The sequence below is a fragment of the Tiliqua scincoides genome, chromosome 5 (assembly GCF_035046505.1).
Source record: "Tiliqua scincoides isolate rTilSci1 chromosome 5, rTilSci1.hap2, whole genome shotgun sequence".
Lineage (NCBI taxonomy): Eukaryota > Metazoa > Chordata > Lepidosauria > Squamata > Scincidae > Tiliqua > Tiliqua scincoides.
In genome coordinates, this window is record NC_089825.1 from 117,723,882 (window position 1) to 117,741,605 (window position 17,724).

Below are 17,724 nucleotides of genomic sequence, written 5' to 3' on the forward strand. Positions count from 1 at the left end.
GTGCTTTGCAAGACATCACCACTCACCCACCCCTCTCTTGCAGAGCCTTCTGGCTTCAGTTTCTGGTCACAACCTCCTTACAGCTAAGTTACAGTTCGTGCTGTAACTTGATGCAAACATTAGGCCAGAACAGAACAAGCAACATTCTTTGTTATTTAACATGCAGGGCTTTTTTAAAAAATTCTGAAAACATGAACAAGAAGAAAAACACTTATCACCATAAAATGGTGCTTAGAGCAAAGAAAAGGGGGAAAGAAACAAAACAAAAAGTGCTGATTCTAAATTCTAAAAATCCAATTAATGATTAAAGCATATATGCACATGAAACAAGAGTGATGGGTTTTTAAAATACACACAAACAAGCAAACCAAAAAACTCTAATCACATACATGTTTACTCAGAATTAAGTCCCACTGTGTCTGATGGTCTTACTCTCAGGTAAATGTGTAGACGTGAGTAAGCCTTAGACAAGAGAGAAATATCATTAAAGCATAATCATAAAGCATAAAGAAGGAATAAATGTGATTGGATTATTGGATTGATTGGAATACTTCTTGCATCCTGATTATTGTCTATAAATAAAATACTTAAATAAAAATGCTGTTAACAGTGAGAGGCTGATCTAGGCCCTTCTCTAGAAGAGGAAGGGAGGGAAGAAGGATGAGGACGTGTATTTGTACAGGAAATTCTGGAACAATATCTGGGAGAGAGATAAGCATACCACTCTATTTGACATTCTCAAGAACTACAAGTCCCAGAGACACCTTAGTTTCTGCAGGTATTTCCTAACATGAACAGGTGGAGGAGCCAATAGGTCATGTAAGCTAACAAACTGCAGGAAATGAAAAGGCAACAGCTTATGCTTTCCTTTATGATCATATGGACTAGAACCTTGGTTTTCAAAAATGGAATGAGGGTAGTTTGTCAAAGTGCAGGGAGAAAGAAAGGAACTGATGAAGAGTTCTAGGGGCCAGTAGTAATCACTTGCCCGGAGCCCACAAAAGCTGGAACCAGCCCTCACTATTTGTGGGGCAGAACGTCCAACCTTCAAGAGGTGACCCAAATCATTTTTGAACTGCCTGTTAATTTGGTTTTGCTTCTATGCTGTTTTTTCACCTCTGCCAGGCCTTTGGAGTGGCTTACAATTTGAAAACAATAAAACAACGATAAACCAACAATAACATGATTTTTAAAAAAAACAAACACACAATTCAGCAAAAAATAAGAAACAGAAAGCAAAAGAGTCTGTTCCAATCACTTCAGGTCAAACAACAAACACATTTTTGTGCCTTTGTGACTGATCCTGAATGAACACACACACGGTTCTTTGGATTTTTGGAGCGGCAAACAACAGATGACAGGAAAATTCAAAGGACTTCTAACGTTTACTCGTTTGCAAACGGGACCCCCACACACACACTTGGAGGACCCCGAAGGATCACAGTGATGCAGGTTTTATAGGGTCTCCCAGATAGGGGAGGGGGACAAGAGGACACAAAGAGAGAAAAAATATCCAGGGGAAAATAACATACAGGCAGACACACAAACATTTGGCATGTTATCAGTACAGGATGTTGACCTGAGGATGGCAATTCAATACACATTGGCAATTTGTTTACAGAGATATCCGTTAGAGGGGGTCTGGTACTCTGACTCATCCCTTTTACCCTAACCCTTTTATCCTCATTTGTTGATTGCCCTTATCTATGACTTTTCTGTTCACCCTTGGAGGCCCATACCACAACTGTCTGGTTCTCTGAGAGGGATAGCTTTTGGTCAGAGAAGAGCCTTATGGGTGAACTGGGCATCTTGGGATATTTCCATATTGTGAGCTGGGCATATTGATATCATGACCCAGGAAAATGTCTGCAGAATAGGGGCTGTCCAGGTGTCCAAGGGAGCTAGTTCCACAATCCAGAAGCCACTTCTGGCCTCTGTCTTTTGTCATTGCCAACTGCATCCCCAAGGATGGCAGGATACAGAGCAGGGCCTTTGCTGACAGTCTTAACAAGGTGGCAGACTGTTATGGGGAGAAGGAAGGCAGTCCTCTGGATGCAGAGGTTGGCCCTGATCCTACAGGGACGAGCGAGCAATGCAGCCTGGTGCTGAAGGAAAACTTCACTGCATACATTCTTGCTGCAGAACAGATAAGAGAAGGGCAATCAAGTAGGCAAAAAGAGATGAGCCAGCAAAAAACCCCAAACTGCTCCCTCCTGCAGTCAAAGGGACTGGTATGACTCCAAACTGTAGATTTCGAGCATGGGATTTCAGCCACTCGGCATAGGCTGTGACTCGCGTGTAGACGCCAGGGCGGAACGGCTTCGCACAGTCTTCTCCCCAGCTGACAATGCCAACCAGAAACCAAGAGCTGTTGTGGGCACAGACCAAAGGCCCCCCGGAATCGCCCTGGGAACAAAGAGCAGGCAGAGAGCTCTCTCAGAATCCATCCACAGGCAGCCACCATCCCAGTGGCTCTTCCATGAGAGATTCATTTGAGAGTTGATCCCCACCCCTACCCTAATTCATTTCAGTTCTAACCCAGGGAGTCTTCAATGCCTGGGTACGCTTACAGTGATGGCTCCTGAGAGCTATGAGATTGAGCTGGGAATCAGGTCTGAATCGCACCTCTGCCATGAATTCACAAGGTACCTGTCTCCCAGCTGTAGCTGCCCCTGCAACAGGGGATAACCATATTTGCTACCTTACAGGGCTGTTGTAAGATCCTCATCAAGATAGTGCATGTGAAAATACTTTGCAAGCTCAAAAAACACTACACAAATGCTAAACCGGATTGGCCCATTCATGAAGTCAACTGAAGCTGTTGCCTCAGGCAGCAGATTTGCAGCGGGGGGGAGGTAACCTCTACCTTGTCCATCTCCTACAGTGAGTCGACAGTCTGGACAGCTGCAAAATTGCTCACCTTGCAAGCATCTTTTTTCCCTGCTTCGTATCCAGCGCAAATCGTCTCATTTGAGATAGTCATTCTCTCTTTGGGATCAGGTAGGGGCACACTGAAAAGTTCGTTGCATTTTTCCACACTTATGAGGGCAACCTCCACTTCTTGGAGTGTGTAAGGTGTAGGAAGTGGCTCTAGTGATACAAAAGAGAAAGAAAGTATGTTGTATTCAGGGAAAAGTGAATTAATGGAGCATGGTGTGTCCGTTCACGTACATGAGCCCAGCCTCCTCACCCCCCCTCACCCTAAACCTCCCTTTATTCCATTGGGCTCAAAGCAACTGAAATTACATTTAGAGCTAAATTATATTTCACACAAATTTTACAACAACACACCTTAATTGTCAGCATTCAAATATATATGCCCTTGCTATTCCTCACCAGAGGTGTAACTAGAGTGAAGTCTGAGGGGCACCTGCCCCATATGCTGTGCTGGGGGAAGGCGCAAAGTGTAAGGCAGTCACTTCCAGATTCTCCTTGGAGGAAGAGGCACTGGCAGCTTTAAGTCGTCGTCGTCGTCGTCCCCGTCCCGTCCCGTCCCCCCCCGTTCCTTCTCCAGGGAGAACCTGGAAATGACATAATGATGTCAGGTGATACTATGACATCACTGCCCCAGGAGCCAGGGCTTCTAGTTATGCCTCTGTTTCTCACTTTGGCACTTTCGCTTGCCTTCAAACCTGCAAGATAATGTTCACATTTCACCCACCAAATTTCTTAACCCATTAAGCCCTTTTTTGGGTTGTTGTGTAGATAAATGGTTTTTTTTTTTAATGTAAAACTGGAAGTATTCAGTCGCTTTTTTGTTTTGTTTTGCCAAGTGAATTACAGCTTGTGAGATGGCCCCATCCTTGATCAATGGATTTCTCCATGGATAAATATCACATGTCTCCATCCAACTCCCCAGGTTCTCACCCGTGAAATTGATGTTTCCCCATCCAGTTACCCAACAATTCATGCCCTCAGGAAAGTCAGTGGAGGGGTCTGGAATGCACACGGGGAGGATAAAGGGGGTGTATTTCACGGGTCTTTGGAGCTTCAAAAGGGCAATGTCACCAAGGGCTTCTGTCTCTGCGAATGGAGAGATTACTTGGATGACCGGGATAGTCTGAGCACTGGGACTTGGATTGCCAATCTGGTACTCCCCCACCGTCACTGTAAAGGCGGACAGAAGTCTTTTGCTAAGAAACAAAACCAAAAAAAAAATACATGATGGTTGAAACAAGCAATCAGTTTTGGGGTGCAGCAACACAAATGGCATGCAAGCATCATTCTGCGTTTAGGGTAAGGCAATCATAGAAGACATGTGAAGCATGCACTCTTTGAGAATACTTACCGAAAGCAGTGAGCAGCTGACACCACCCACCACTCGGATACAAGCGACCCACCGCAGAAATGCATTCCTTTGTAACGGACGCTAACCTGCCAGGGCCAGGCTCCCATCTTGGCATCTTGGCCACCGACGATTCGAGAAGAGAACACTGGTTGGCCGCAGGCTAGAGGAGAAAGGGAGAGATGCGGAACCACCACACAAATATCAATTGACCAATTATTTCCATTCCGTTCCCAGGACTGGTGATGAGCTCTATCTCCGGCGAGCCAAATGGATGAAACACGGGACAGAGATCCATAATCAGCTCTCACTATTTTAAAAAAAAATTATGTACTTCATAACAACCATGGTGGACTTCAAATGAGCTGTGGCACTGGTGGGGGAGAGGTTTTTACCCTTTTCCACCATCCCCTCTTCTCAACCGTCCTTGAAGCAGCCCTTAGTCCTGTTGTGTCAAGAAAATACAGGTATCTGTACAGTGCCTGTATTTTAATCATGGCAGGATTCACTTCCATTTTGATATGGATTAACACAGGGAGAACAGATAGAGGAGAGGGTTAAACCTCTTGTTGGCAAGTGTCACTGCGCCAACCCGAATCAGACCTCCCCACTGTTTCTTTCAAGATCAAATCACGCATCTCCCCCATTGCACCTGTTTTGGTTCTAACTCTGCCTCATCTCTAATCATTGCACCACTTGATCGTCCCAAAGTAGGATGCCCAAAGCAGGAAGATTAAAAGTAAACTTCTGAAGCAATTCCTAGGGACTCCCACTCTTAAAACTGCTTTAACTCTCTTGGTGCCTCGATCTTAGGCTGGAACTTGGCATGTAAGAGAATCCGATGGCTGAATACCAAAGTGATCAAATGGATAAGATTGTGTCAGACTGTTGGGAGGGGGAGAGGAAATCACTTTGAATCCTCTCTCTTATAAAACAAAATCCCCTCCCAGTAGAAAATTAGCCATATGGGATAAAGGCTCTAGCCCTCTCGTGGACCTTCTTGAGTTGGTTTTCCAGCTGCATGGGGTTTTTCACCTCATGGTGCATTTACATTATTCCCCCCCCCCTTCTGCAGTCAGTAGAAGTCTGGTTCAAGCCAGACTACTGCATCCATCTCACTCTGGTGGCCGCAAGTGTAAACTAGAACTCATTCATGTTGTCCTTTCCCCCCCAGTTTGCTCCGCAGGTGTAGATGGGTTAGAAATAGGGAGAAAGGCCTGGCTAACGGTGGGCAGCTTGGATGTTACTTCCAGCTCCAAACCAGCCCCACACAATAAAAGATCTGTGTATTCATGGGGCACACTCCTGGCTGGCGCCCTCCCTCAGATTTGGGAGAATTTGGTCAATCCCCTTAATTAAGTGGGTGAAGATTTGTCAAATCAACACCCCCCCCCCCATTCAGGAAACTGGCACGATTTCCTCCCGACATGAGGGGAGGGACCAGGGTGCCCTGAGCCAAGAGGGCACATGTTCTTCACGTGGATCCAGTCCGCGTGAGGAAGTATCACCTGAACTAGCACAATTATTAACTGGTCCAAAGTGACTCCATGAGCTTCATTGCTGAGTGGAGATTTGAACCTGGATATTCCGAGTTTGAGTCCAAGTCTCACACCAGCGTAGCAGTGGGTTCAACCATGAGAACCAAACATGGTTTCTGGGAGCCACAAGTTTAATCTCTTCTGAAGCAAGAAGTGGAGATAACTAGTAATACCATATCATAAAGATTCCTGAGAGGATCTAGCTCAGAGGCACAAGGAGGGTGGGGACTGAGGGGCAGATCTTCTGGGAGCTACGCCAAGCAGGGGCACATGACTGCCCCTCAGTCTCTGTTCTAGTTATGGAGGAAGCGCTATGTGCCTCCCCCCATTCTTTCTCCTTCAAAGGGGAGCCTCCTTAGGAGAAGGAACAAGGAGGTGCTAGCACCTCCTCCTCCAGGGAGAATCTGGATCTGTCTTGCCTCCCCAGATCCCACTTCCTCCCCCCTGAACCTCACTCCTGCCATTTTAGGAGTAGGAGTAGAATTGTAGGAGTAGGAGTAGAAAAGTAGGAGTAGAATTTAAGAGCTGTGACTCCCAGTTTTTGTATGGCAAGGCTGTCCTCTCTTACCTGGAAAGAGCTCATTTGCCCCTGAAAAAAATGGCAAGCAGAGAAAGATATTAGTACTTCAGGGCAGCCACAGTGAGAATTATTTGCTTTAAGTATTCCCCCCCCCCCCACCGCCGCCGCCACTACACTTTAAACCAAGGGCCACTGTCACTGACAACAGCAAATGTGTTTAGTTTTCCTCCTCCTTCATGTTCAGGATATGCTTATCATATCAATGGCACAATGTTCTGCATTTCTGTGTGCTCCCCTGGGAGTGGCTGAAAAAACACACACTGTGGTGTAGCTCTGTTTTCCTGGTTGTCAAAAACTGGCATGTGTGATTAAAGGTGTGACTTCTGTTTGCGGTAGTGGCTGTGCATCAAAGGGAACTTGAAAATTTGACCTAAACTCACACATTATTTACCCCAGAATATTGTAGTCTAACCTGGGGCCAGGGCAGAGGTGTGAGTGACCAACATTCGTAAGTGTGCACACAAGGGAGAGAAGCAGCAGCTTGTTCTGATCCAGTACACAAAGCTAATGAAAGTGGGGTTAGAACAGGGGTGCCCAAACCCCGGCCCTGGGGCCACTTGTGGCCCTCAAGGGCTCCCAATCCGGCCCTCAGGAAGGCCCCAGTCTCCAATGAGCCTCTGGCCTCCAGAGACTTGCTGGAGTCCACGCTAGCCTGATGCAGCTGCTGTCAGTGTGACAGCCAACTGTTCAACCTCTTGCGTGAACTGTGGGACGAGGGCTCCCTCCATCGCTTGCTGTTTCACATCTGTGATGCAGCAGAGGCAGCAAAGGAAAGGCTGGCCTTGCTTTGTGCAAGGCCTTTTATAGGCCTTGAGCTATTGCAAGACCTTCATTCATTCATATAAGTTCCATCCCTAATATATTCATTTATGTAAATTTATTCAAATTTGAAATGTAAATTAATTCTTTTTTTCCCCGGCCCCCAACACAGTGTCAGAGAGATGATGTGGCCCTCCTGCCAAAAAGTTTGGACACCCCTGGGTTAGAAGAAAGAGGTTCTCAGGATAGGAGGTAACATTATGACTTTCAGGCACAGAACCAGAACATTGTAGAGTATGGAGCTCTAGCACATCTCAACTTTCAACATGCAGCTTTTAATAAACTCATGCCGCTGGCTAGAGACGAAGGAGTGTGGAGTATGGAAGCTGGCAAGAAATGGATAACATCCTGAGAACCAGCCTGAGGCATGTTTTGCCAGTGCCCGAGGAAGCTTGGAAAGCGCAAGGGCTGTGCAGCCAAGACGATGATTGCACCATGAAGGAAAACATCTGGAGAAATGGAGGATCCTATGAGTTTCTCTCATAGAATAACACGTGTTAGAACTCCATTTGGAGAAGAAAAAAAAATGGGGTTTATAGCTAGCCTATCTGCGTAAATTGCCTTGAGCCTGCACGACTCAAGTCTACAAGTTTTCAAGAAAGGCAGTACTACTCTATATAAAATACTATAATAAAAAAATAAAATTAACTTGTCCAGCAGGGGGCAGCATTGAACACACATATACTTTCCACATGAAACACACTTCGTGAAGCCCCTTAAACCGGCTCCCCCATGAGGCAGGGTGAGGCAGTCTGCCTCAGGCAACGCATTCGAAAGTAGCATTAAAAGAAAGCAAACAGTCGGTTTAACTGACTGGCTTGTTTCCGACTGAATGTATTGGCTGCAGTGAAAATGCAAATAGTGGGGGGAAAAATGTGTGAGTCCTCTTTTCCTTCCTTCCATGAAAGTACAGTGGCCAACATGCTGAGGCTGGAAAAACTGTCCAATCTCAAAGAATAGAGCCAGGATGGTGTAGTTGTTCTGGTGTTCAAGTCCCTGCCCAACCACGAAGCTTTCTGGGTCACCTTGGACCAGTCACCATCTCTCAGCCTAACTTTTCCTCACAGGGTTGTTGTGAAGACAAAAGGAGGGAAGGAACCATGTATACCACCCTGAGTTCCTTGGAGGAAGGGTGGTTTAAAAAATGTATTAAATAAATATCTGACTGAGATGACAGCCAAAGTTTGGAGTGTTTCCAGATTAAATGGTTCTGTGTTATACAGCAGGTTCGGTTTTCAGATAAATCTAAATACGAGTTTATTTTTGTCCATATTTTCTAGCATTTTTTTTTAGTCATGCAGATTGGTTGGCAACCTTCAGTATCGAAAGACTATGGTATAAGCCTACAGCACCCGGTATTCCCAGGCGGTCTCCCATCCAAGTACTAACCAGGCCTGACCCTGCTTAGCTTCTGACATCAGACGAGATTGGGCATGCGCAGGGTAACAGTTGCATGCAGATTATTTGTTTTTAAAATTAGCATCAAACACCATGATCCTATGCATGTCTATTCAGAAGGAAGTCCCACTGAATAAGGTTGCCATCCTATGACGGTTTCCTGGAAGTAAACGCCACCACTGAACAAAGTGAATCTACTTCTAAGGAGACATTCCTAGGCTTGTGCTGTGGATCCTGGTAAGTGTGTATAGTGTTGCAGCCAAATACAGTGTGTTAAAAAAAAAAAAAGGAAAAGGGCAGATCAGGGCAGGCAGGATAGTTTTAAGATATATATACAGTATATCTTGCTCATGATGTTGCTATTCACTCAATTTATTGAGAATTTTTTCCAACTAGGACCATGAGAGGGGAGTCCCTGCCCTATTCTGTAATTTGGTTTTAGACCCTTTTATGATTTTCTTCTAATTAGTTATCAGCGCAATCCTAGACATATCTGCTAAGAAGTAAGCCCCACTGGGCTCAATGGAACTTACTTCTAGGCAAGTGTGCATAGGCTTGCAGCCATTATTATTATTATTATTATTATTATTATTATTATTATTATTATTATTATTATTATTATTATTATTCGGCATCACCTGGCAGGACAAAGTTCCAAACAACACAGTCCTGGAACGTGCTGGAATCCCTAGCATGTATTCACTGCTGAAACAGAGACGCCTGCGTTGGCTTGGTCATGTCGTGAGAATGGATGATGGCCGGATCCCAAAGGATCTCCTCTATGGAGAACTCGTGCAAGGAAAGCGCCCTACAGGTAGACCACAGCTGCGATACAAGGACATCTGCAAGAGGGATCTGAAGGCCTTAGGGATGGACCTCAACAAGTGGGAAACCCTGGCCTCTGAGCGGCCCGCTTGGAGGCAGGCTGTGCAGCATGGCCTTTCCCAGTTTGAAGAGACACTTGGCCAACAGTCTGAGGCTAAGAGGCAAAGAAGGAAGGCCCATAGCCAGGGAGACAGACCAGGGACAGACTGCACTTGCTCCCAGTGTGGAAGGGATTGTCACTCCCGGATTGGCCTTTTCTGCCACACTAGACGCTGTGCCAGAACCACCTTTCAGAGCGCGATACCAGAGTCTTTCGAGACTGAAGGTTGCCAATACTATTATTATTATATACAGAAGCATTAAACTGATGTTTTAGCTAAGCAAAATAAACGGTGTTTCAATGCTATTAAGCTCTACTTTGTTTCAATTTTATGTAAGTAAATAAATAATAGGGGGGGTGGAGGAAATGTACAAGCATACAGAAATCAAATAAATGTGCATCCAATGCATGGACCAGCTCCATACTCACTGCTCAGCAAGGGCAACATCAGAAGCAGCATGAAGGCCATTGTTGTCCTGGTCATGATCTCTGTCCCCTTGCTCTGGTCTGGCCACGGTCAGGAAGGAGTGGATGTCCAAGAAGGAAATTGTGAACACATTGCTGGTGAAATGAAAATAATTGCTTCCTGAAAAGTGGAGATACCCAGGAGGCCTGCAAAAGGAAGGGCAGTAGAACCTCAATTCCTTCTTCTCTAACTTCACAGGATCAGCTTGGCTGTTGAAGAGAGAACCAGCAGTCCTAGCCTCCTTCTTCCTTCTATAACCAGCTGAATATCTCCTTTGACAACTGATAAGAGAACCTAGGACTCAGTCTTATAACTCAATAGCTATCATTTCCCTCCAAAGACTCTTCTTGAAGGCTCTTGGATCCACAACAACTCCTAACTGCCTTCTTTCACCTCAGATCCATCAGCACTGTGTTCTGATCTAACCCATGACACTTCTTCAAGGGCAGAGACCTCTTGGATCTGGTCCCTACTGAATCCATCACAATCCAGTACATCTCAGGTTCTGTAGCTGGAAAGAGTGCCCAGAAGAGCAGGATCTCATCCCTACTCCTTGCCATAGTTGACATCCCCACCCCACCCCAACTCCTTTGCAGTGCATCACAACAGCTGATGCATTGAGAAAGCATAGGTGTTATCCTACCTATTGTTTCTCCGCCTGATTGTTTCTACCTGATTGTTTCTACCTACCTGATTGTTTCTCCACCTGTCACTGTGAACAGTTTGCAATGGGCACCTAAATTGCAGGCTGAGAAGCCAGCAGAAGCAACAATGCAACACAGAAGAAGAGCTTTCCCACCACCAACACAAGAAGTAGTTACCGGGGGAAGGATGTTCTGAGAACTCAGAAGAAAAGTAAGCTGGAATAGCTGGTGGATTTGGGTGGATTCCTTTCTGAACTGGAATTGAGGGCAGATGGGGACAAGCCTGTGTGTATTTATGGGTCTTAGATTGCCCGGCTCCATGCCCAGGGCTGGAACTGGAATTGAGGGCAGATAGGGGACAAGCCTGTGTGTATTTATGGGTCTTAGATTGCCCAGCTCCATGCCCAGGGCTGGAACTGGAATTGAGGGCAGATAGGGGATAAGCCTGAGTGTGTGCAAGTATTTATGGGCCTTAAACTGCCGGGCTTCATGGAACTGGAATTGAGGGAAGATGGGGGAAAAGCCTGAGTGTGTGCAAGTATTTATGGGCCTTAGATTGCCCGGCTCCATGCCCAGGGCTGGGTATGTAATCACACCTGTTTTCACATTAAAAAAAAAAAAAACCTGTTCTCACCAATCCAAGCACCTGTAAACATTACCCAATGCAGACTCAGGATAAATACTAAGCCTTCTTCTACGGTCATTAAAAAGTATTCAAGCAGGAACTAAGCTGATGAAACTTACTAGTACTGGACATTTCAGAGATTGCATGATTGGGGTCCTGCAGTGATTGTCCCTTCAAATGCAAATCTCATACAGGGCTCCATTTGGACTGGAGCCCCAGAGATTTAACTCTTTGCATTCCTGAAAACCAATGGAAATGTTTTGGGTTTTTTCCCCCCTTTAACAACCAACCTAGGAGGGGTCCAGACCACAGCTGGACCAAAGTGGGGACCAAGAGTTAATGCCCCTCTATACTTTCTGTTATTGTGGTCCTGATCCTTATGGGGGAAGCAAACAGCTGCTGCTTATGCTGAAAAATGCAGGTGTGCAGGCTCCGGTCATGCAAACAACAATGGTTTTATTTGGCCTTAACATAGCACCTGTGGGTCAAATGAGCAAATGCGGCGACAGCAGAAAGGCAGACAGACAAGCAAGGGATGAAAGAATCAAGTGAAGGATGAGAGAATGGCCTGCAATCCAGCTTTTTGATATCTTTTTATCCCATAGAATTCTATAGACTCTTTTGTGGGGGGAGCTCATCAGGGAACCATCTTTTGTTGCTTGAAGGCCCTTTTTGGCTTATACCACCCCCCCAGTCTTTCTGTTGCCATTGCACCTTGCTGAGGGTACAGGAGCTAGTATTGGAGGCCAGTTGCTTCATAAGCTTGGCTACTTGTTGAGCAGACTAATTAGACCAAAGTTCCCCCCATGCTAAGTCCCCCCCCCGGTTTTACCCAGGATAAGGGAACATTTCTCCCCTTGCCGCAGGAAAAGCCCCAGTCACCAACATGGATCAATACCAGCAATATCGCCATCATCCACAAGTCCACATTAATTCATGTTGGCTGGTCAAGCCCCAGAAAGGGGGTAGGATACAGCGTGCGCTAGCACTGCCAATCCCACCCCCTCTCGGACTTGTTCCACCCACCCCATCACTGCCCTCCCCCCACTCCTTTCAACCATCTCATCACCCTCCTTTCCACCCCTTATGCTGCACAGTACAGAAATTACCTGCTTTGGCTGGCATCCTCCACTATCCTGGCAGCACGCCCAACTGAAACACCAACACAGAATGTTTTATGACACTTTTGCTATGGCTAGTGCCAGCAGAGCTCACACTCCACTGGCGCACCCCTTAGATAGGATTGTGTCATGAATGGAGCCATGGGGTTGGTAAGGAGCGAGAGTTGGGGGCCCTTCGTAACAACTTATTTGCTCCAAGTCAGGAAGCTCCTCAGAGGTGTCTTTTGTTCACGTGGTCAAATATGCTGTGCAGAAAAGATGCAGCCATTTGTGCCATTTTCCAAGGTGCCCGGAACACCACGGGAGCCAGGATCACAGGATCTGAGGATCTGAGGATTCTTGTCATCAGTCCTGCCTTGAAGTCATGCTACTGGTCTGGATCAGGCTCTTCTGGCAACTCCCGGTGCCATGTACACATATCCATATGTGTGTCATGCTTCATGCATAAATAAAAAGACATATAAATGCTTGCCAGGGAACAGTACGTAAGTGTCGTTGAGAATCCAATATAGGACAACACTTGGTATTGTTCGGCTGCCAAACCAGTTGGCCCAGTGAAAACTTTCCCTTCATTAAAGGATTCGAATTTACAAATCAAGCTCAGAACTTCAGGTTTCTCAAACAATGGAAACTATAGAAAATCACCCACATTCTTTTCGATGAAGTCTTCTGAGCCAGCTGCCCACCTTGAAGCCAAACTATATGTGACCTGGAAGTCCCACGACCAGAACTACTTCTGATCTCTTTAAGTTCCATGGAATCAGTCATGGAAGAAGGCAGTTCTGGACTGCGGCTGAGGCAGGAGCGAGGGGGTTCATCTCTTTGCCCTGATGCTGATTCTCAGACTGAAATGTCCCACTCAGGCTGCTGCTGGCCATGGAGCGGGAGCTTATGGACAAACTCTTGCACTGTCCCCCTAAATAAAACCAGAAGTTATGCACTTCTGGATTTGACAACAGTGCAAGGAGCATGGTTAGGGTTGGGGGGGATTGTAGTGCAGAGGCAGCAGACCTGAGACGGCTTCAGGTGGCATTCCAGAACACCACCACACCACCCACAAGACTCCTTTCATCCTTCCCCTATCCATCCAGAATAAATCCTGGGATGGGCACACCTGTGATTACCCCAGAACATTCTCAAATACTAGTTTGGCTCAAGGACTGGATTTAGGCAGTGTTCTTCAACCTGTGGGTCGTGACCCCATTGGGGTCACAGAACCTCACTTGGGCAGTCATGACAACCTTTGCAGGCCTATGCGGGAAAAGGCTTGGATCTGATCCAATAATGATACTGCCTTCTGAAAACTGAGTTCATTGATATCTGGTGTGCTCCCTGGGGCATTTGGTGGGCCGCTGTGAGATACAGGAAGCTGGACTAGATGGGCCTATGGCCTGATCCAGTGGGGCTGTTCTTATGTTCTTATGATATAATCCTGTATCGTCTTTTCTTGCTCTCATGCCCCACAACTCCTAAGGCCAGCCCTGTTCAGGCTGACACCTCACAGGGTTGTTGTGAAGACACAAGAGATAGAAGGAAATGGGCAAAGGAGTGGGCGGATGGGGTTCCCAGAGACGGGCAGAATCAGCAGTGAATCCCCAGTCTCAAGCTTTGTTTGTTGATTTGGGTCGTGGCACAAGAAAGGTTGAGGACCACTGGATTAAAGCAAACATAACTGGAGACTTGTTATAATATGCATATTTTATTTACAAATATATATTTAATTATTTGTAAATATTTATTATTTACAAATACATTTATTATTTATTTTTACAAATACATTTATAATAGGTAAATATATTTACCTATTTACCTATTTGTAAATAAATATAAATATATTTATTTTATTGAAATAAAATATTTATTTTATTTTAAACAGCATGTTTTCAACTGCATAGCAGATCCCCAGAGAGAGACTTTGCATCCCATACACAGCCCAAAGTTGGGGAGATTTCTTTCTCTTCTGATCTCTGGTAGCTTTTCCTGTACATTCCAGCCAGATCTCTGCCAGATCTCCCAGTCATTAGCTTCAGTTAAGAGACATCTACTGGCCATTAAGGAACATTGACTTGGCACCCTGGGCTATAAACCAGTAATCTACCTAACAAGAGAAATGACAAATTCAGCAACCATAATAATATTCATTATCTCTCAGGCTGATCAATGCAATTGAAGATAAAAGATTTTATCTTTTTATGATGCCCTTTTATATTATATATCTTTTACAATCGCCTTTTATATTGAGTTTTTAAATCTGTAGCAGTAGAATTCAAGATATTGGATGAAAAAGCAGCCTGGGAACCCCATCAAGTTGGGAATCACAACCATCACAGGGAGAAAAAGAAGCCCTCTCAACACAATGCCACCTGCCGCATCTCCCACAACTTCTTGAGCAGGAGTGGTGAAAATGTCCTACGCGCAAAAAGGCTGGGCATTGTAGCTCCAAGGCTCTAAAGCCAGCTGTAGCCCACAAAAGATTAAGAGAATCACACGCAGTACACCAGCACCCTAAGAGCACCAGTGCACCAGCCCTCAACCAAGCCGATTTTGGTAAAGCCCAAGGATGTACTTGGGGGGGGGGGGGGTGGAGGGCTGCAATTCCTCCTCCAGTAGGAGTAGTGACATCATCAGCAGGCGTGCTCAAGTGCTGCCTTTGAAACTAGCTGAGAAGAAGCATCAGGCCCAGCTAAGCAAGCAATTTGTTTAGGGTAAGCTATTGCTGTAGGGCAGGCTATTTGCCTAGGCCGGGACATCTACAGTATTCAGGAATGTGTAGGGGAGGAGAGTGCTAAGCTAGAGCACTGGAGAGTTGGAGGAGCAGAGGGTGGCATATCATTGGGTAAAGGGGGCAGCATTTGGCATGCCACCTCAGGCATCATAAGATCTTGGGCCACCCCTGTGAGGAGAAAAAAAGAGCCCTGAAGCTTTGAATCAGCCCCAAAATTTCGCTCAACCACAAGAGCCCCGGCTAGATCAGTGCATCTGAGATTCTGAACATATCTCCAAACCATTTTGCAGGAGCAAAGCCTAATTTCTCCCCCTCCTCTTTCAGTGTGCGTACGCTCAAGTTTGGTCTGGTGTCATGAACAGTACAGTTGTGTCAAAGAGTACTGCGCAGAGGCTTCCAGCCTTGGTGATCACTCGAGAGGCTGCGCAGAAGCCCAGGTCAGAGTCTCCCAGAACCAGGACACAGACATCTTTGGATGCTTCATCAGAGAGGCACTGGCCCAGGCAGGGAGGGGAGGGAAGTGTCCCCTTTCACACACCTACTTTGCAAAGGAAGCCCAGCCAGGTGGAGAAGGTCAGACACACCCATCTGTCCGCTTGCATATGAAGACCTGTACAGAGTGCCCTCTTCTTCCAAATGCTGGGCATGGGCGTTTTCCCCCTGCAGCCAAATTTACTCTCTGTGACTGTCCTTCAGTCCATCCCTTTGTGTGTGTGTGTGTGTTGTTTTTTTAAACAAAGCAAATCTCCTCCTCAGATAAAAGACAGAGCTGGAGATGTGCCCTTTTCAGCCAGTTATAATCGAATATCAAACGCTGATGTTCTTTTGTCCAAACCAGGAAGTTCGCACATTTATGCAGAGTGATTAATATGTAACATAACTTCACATCAAGAACAAGTTTATGTGTTTACGACTCCTGGCTTTTCCTCTCACTTTCTGGGTGCAGCAGACCTTCGAGGACGACTGGGGCTTTTCAGGTGGACTCAGGAAGGGCCGGCCAGGTAGGAAGAGTGATGGCAAACAAGGGCCACTTGAACTGAAAGAGGGGGAGCTGGGTTAGAACAAGAGGCCACAGGCACCGCAAGTGAAGGGGGAGCAAAGAAGGTACCAGGGGTGTCGTACAGGCTGTGCTGAATGGGAATGCTTATTCTGAAACCAAGTTCCATGCTTAGAACAGTGAGCTAAGGAGCGTCTTTGTATAAAGGTTCAATACCATGTTTAGATTGAATATTAAACCACACATTCCACAGCCAAGGAAGGAACCAGACACCAGTCCTGTAGAAGTTTATGGCTGTAGATGAGTGCAGCACAAGTTCCACATCACCTGGGGGAGAGGAGTGGTGCCTAGGGGTTAAAGCAAAAGGGGTGAAATGTTCTCCAGCTGTCTGTAATATGGACAATCCCTATGTGCTATTTGACCCTGGAAAATCACTGTCCCTTTTTTTACCTCTTAGGGCGGTAACATTTTTTTAGAGTATGTTGAAAGCATTGCTATTCCACCAGAGTCAATCAGTGGTGGTTTTCCAGAGTTTCTTTTCCTTTGCTGAAGGAAAGAAGGCTATTTTCCACATGAAATCTTAATTTGACTCAGGTGCATATTTGTATGACTCTCACCAATCAATCGACTAAAATCCTGGGGATCAATTGATTAAAATGTCCTCAGTTGGACAACCTCTTATGCTTTTAAGCAGCTGCTTTCAGGTAGGCAAGGCTTTCCCCCGATTACAATGCCTTTGTGCTATGAAAATCAAGCATCATGCGTCGAATTTGGAACTGTTTTGTAGCTATTAAATGCAGCCCAGCCAGAAAGGGTGGCAGTGCTAGACCGAGGAAAGCGGAAGGTCGTAGCTCTGTGGATTTGCTCAGGAAGGTGCTGTAGCTCAATGGTATAGCCCCTCTAGGACTGGCCCAAGACCTCTGGATGCCTGGGGCAGTGGCTAAGCATGATGTACTAGCCCCTGCTCCTTCCATCCCCTGGACTGGAAAAAGAAGATTGGAATAAAAGAGGACAGGTGGAGAAGAGAAGGGTGGGCTAGAACATCTCTGATACTCTAGTCCACCACTCTCCTCTACCTTTTCTCCTCCATTTTATCCCTCTCTTTTCCAATCCAGGGAATGGGAGCATGAGCAGGCAAGCTGATGGTGATGGTGGATGCCTCCTCCACCAATGTGCTGTCCAAAGTGATTGTTTCAGTTGGCATCATAGATGGGCCAGCCCTGCTTTGCCTGCAGAAAACCTCAGGCATTTAATCCCTGGCATCTCCAGGCAAGGCTAGGAGAGACCCTAATCTGAGATCCTGGAGAGAGACTGCCTGTTAGTTCAGTGCGATTGATGGGCTGGCTGAGTAGAAGACAGGCTCCGGAACGCCAGATAGAGGGAGAGGATTTGGGATTGTGCTGGGATCTAGAGGAATGAGATGCCAGACTCCAGGAAGAGGAAATGCCACCACCCTCACCAGTTTGCGTTTGATTTGAGATTTTATAGCACAGATAAAGAAAAACTCTGACGTTCAAGTAAATCAGTTACCCAGAACTGGATGGAGCAAAATCTCTTGGAGGAGACTTCCAAAGAAGGCTAAAGAAGCAGAAACGAGAAGC

The 17,724-nt window shown here is 46.1% G+C and overlaps 1 pseudogene; it reads right to left on the minus strand.

The window, feature by feature from the left end:
• Positions 1-2,118: 2,118 nt before the first annotated feature.
• LOC136653429 (serine protease 27-like) lies at positions 2,119-10,014 on the minus strand (annotated as a pseudogene).
• Between the last annotated feature and the right edge of the window lie 7,710 nt (positions 10,015-17,724).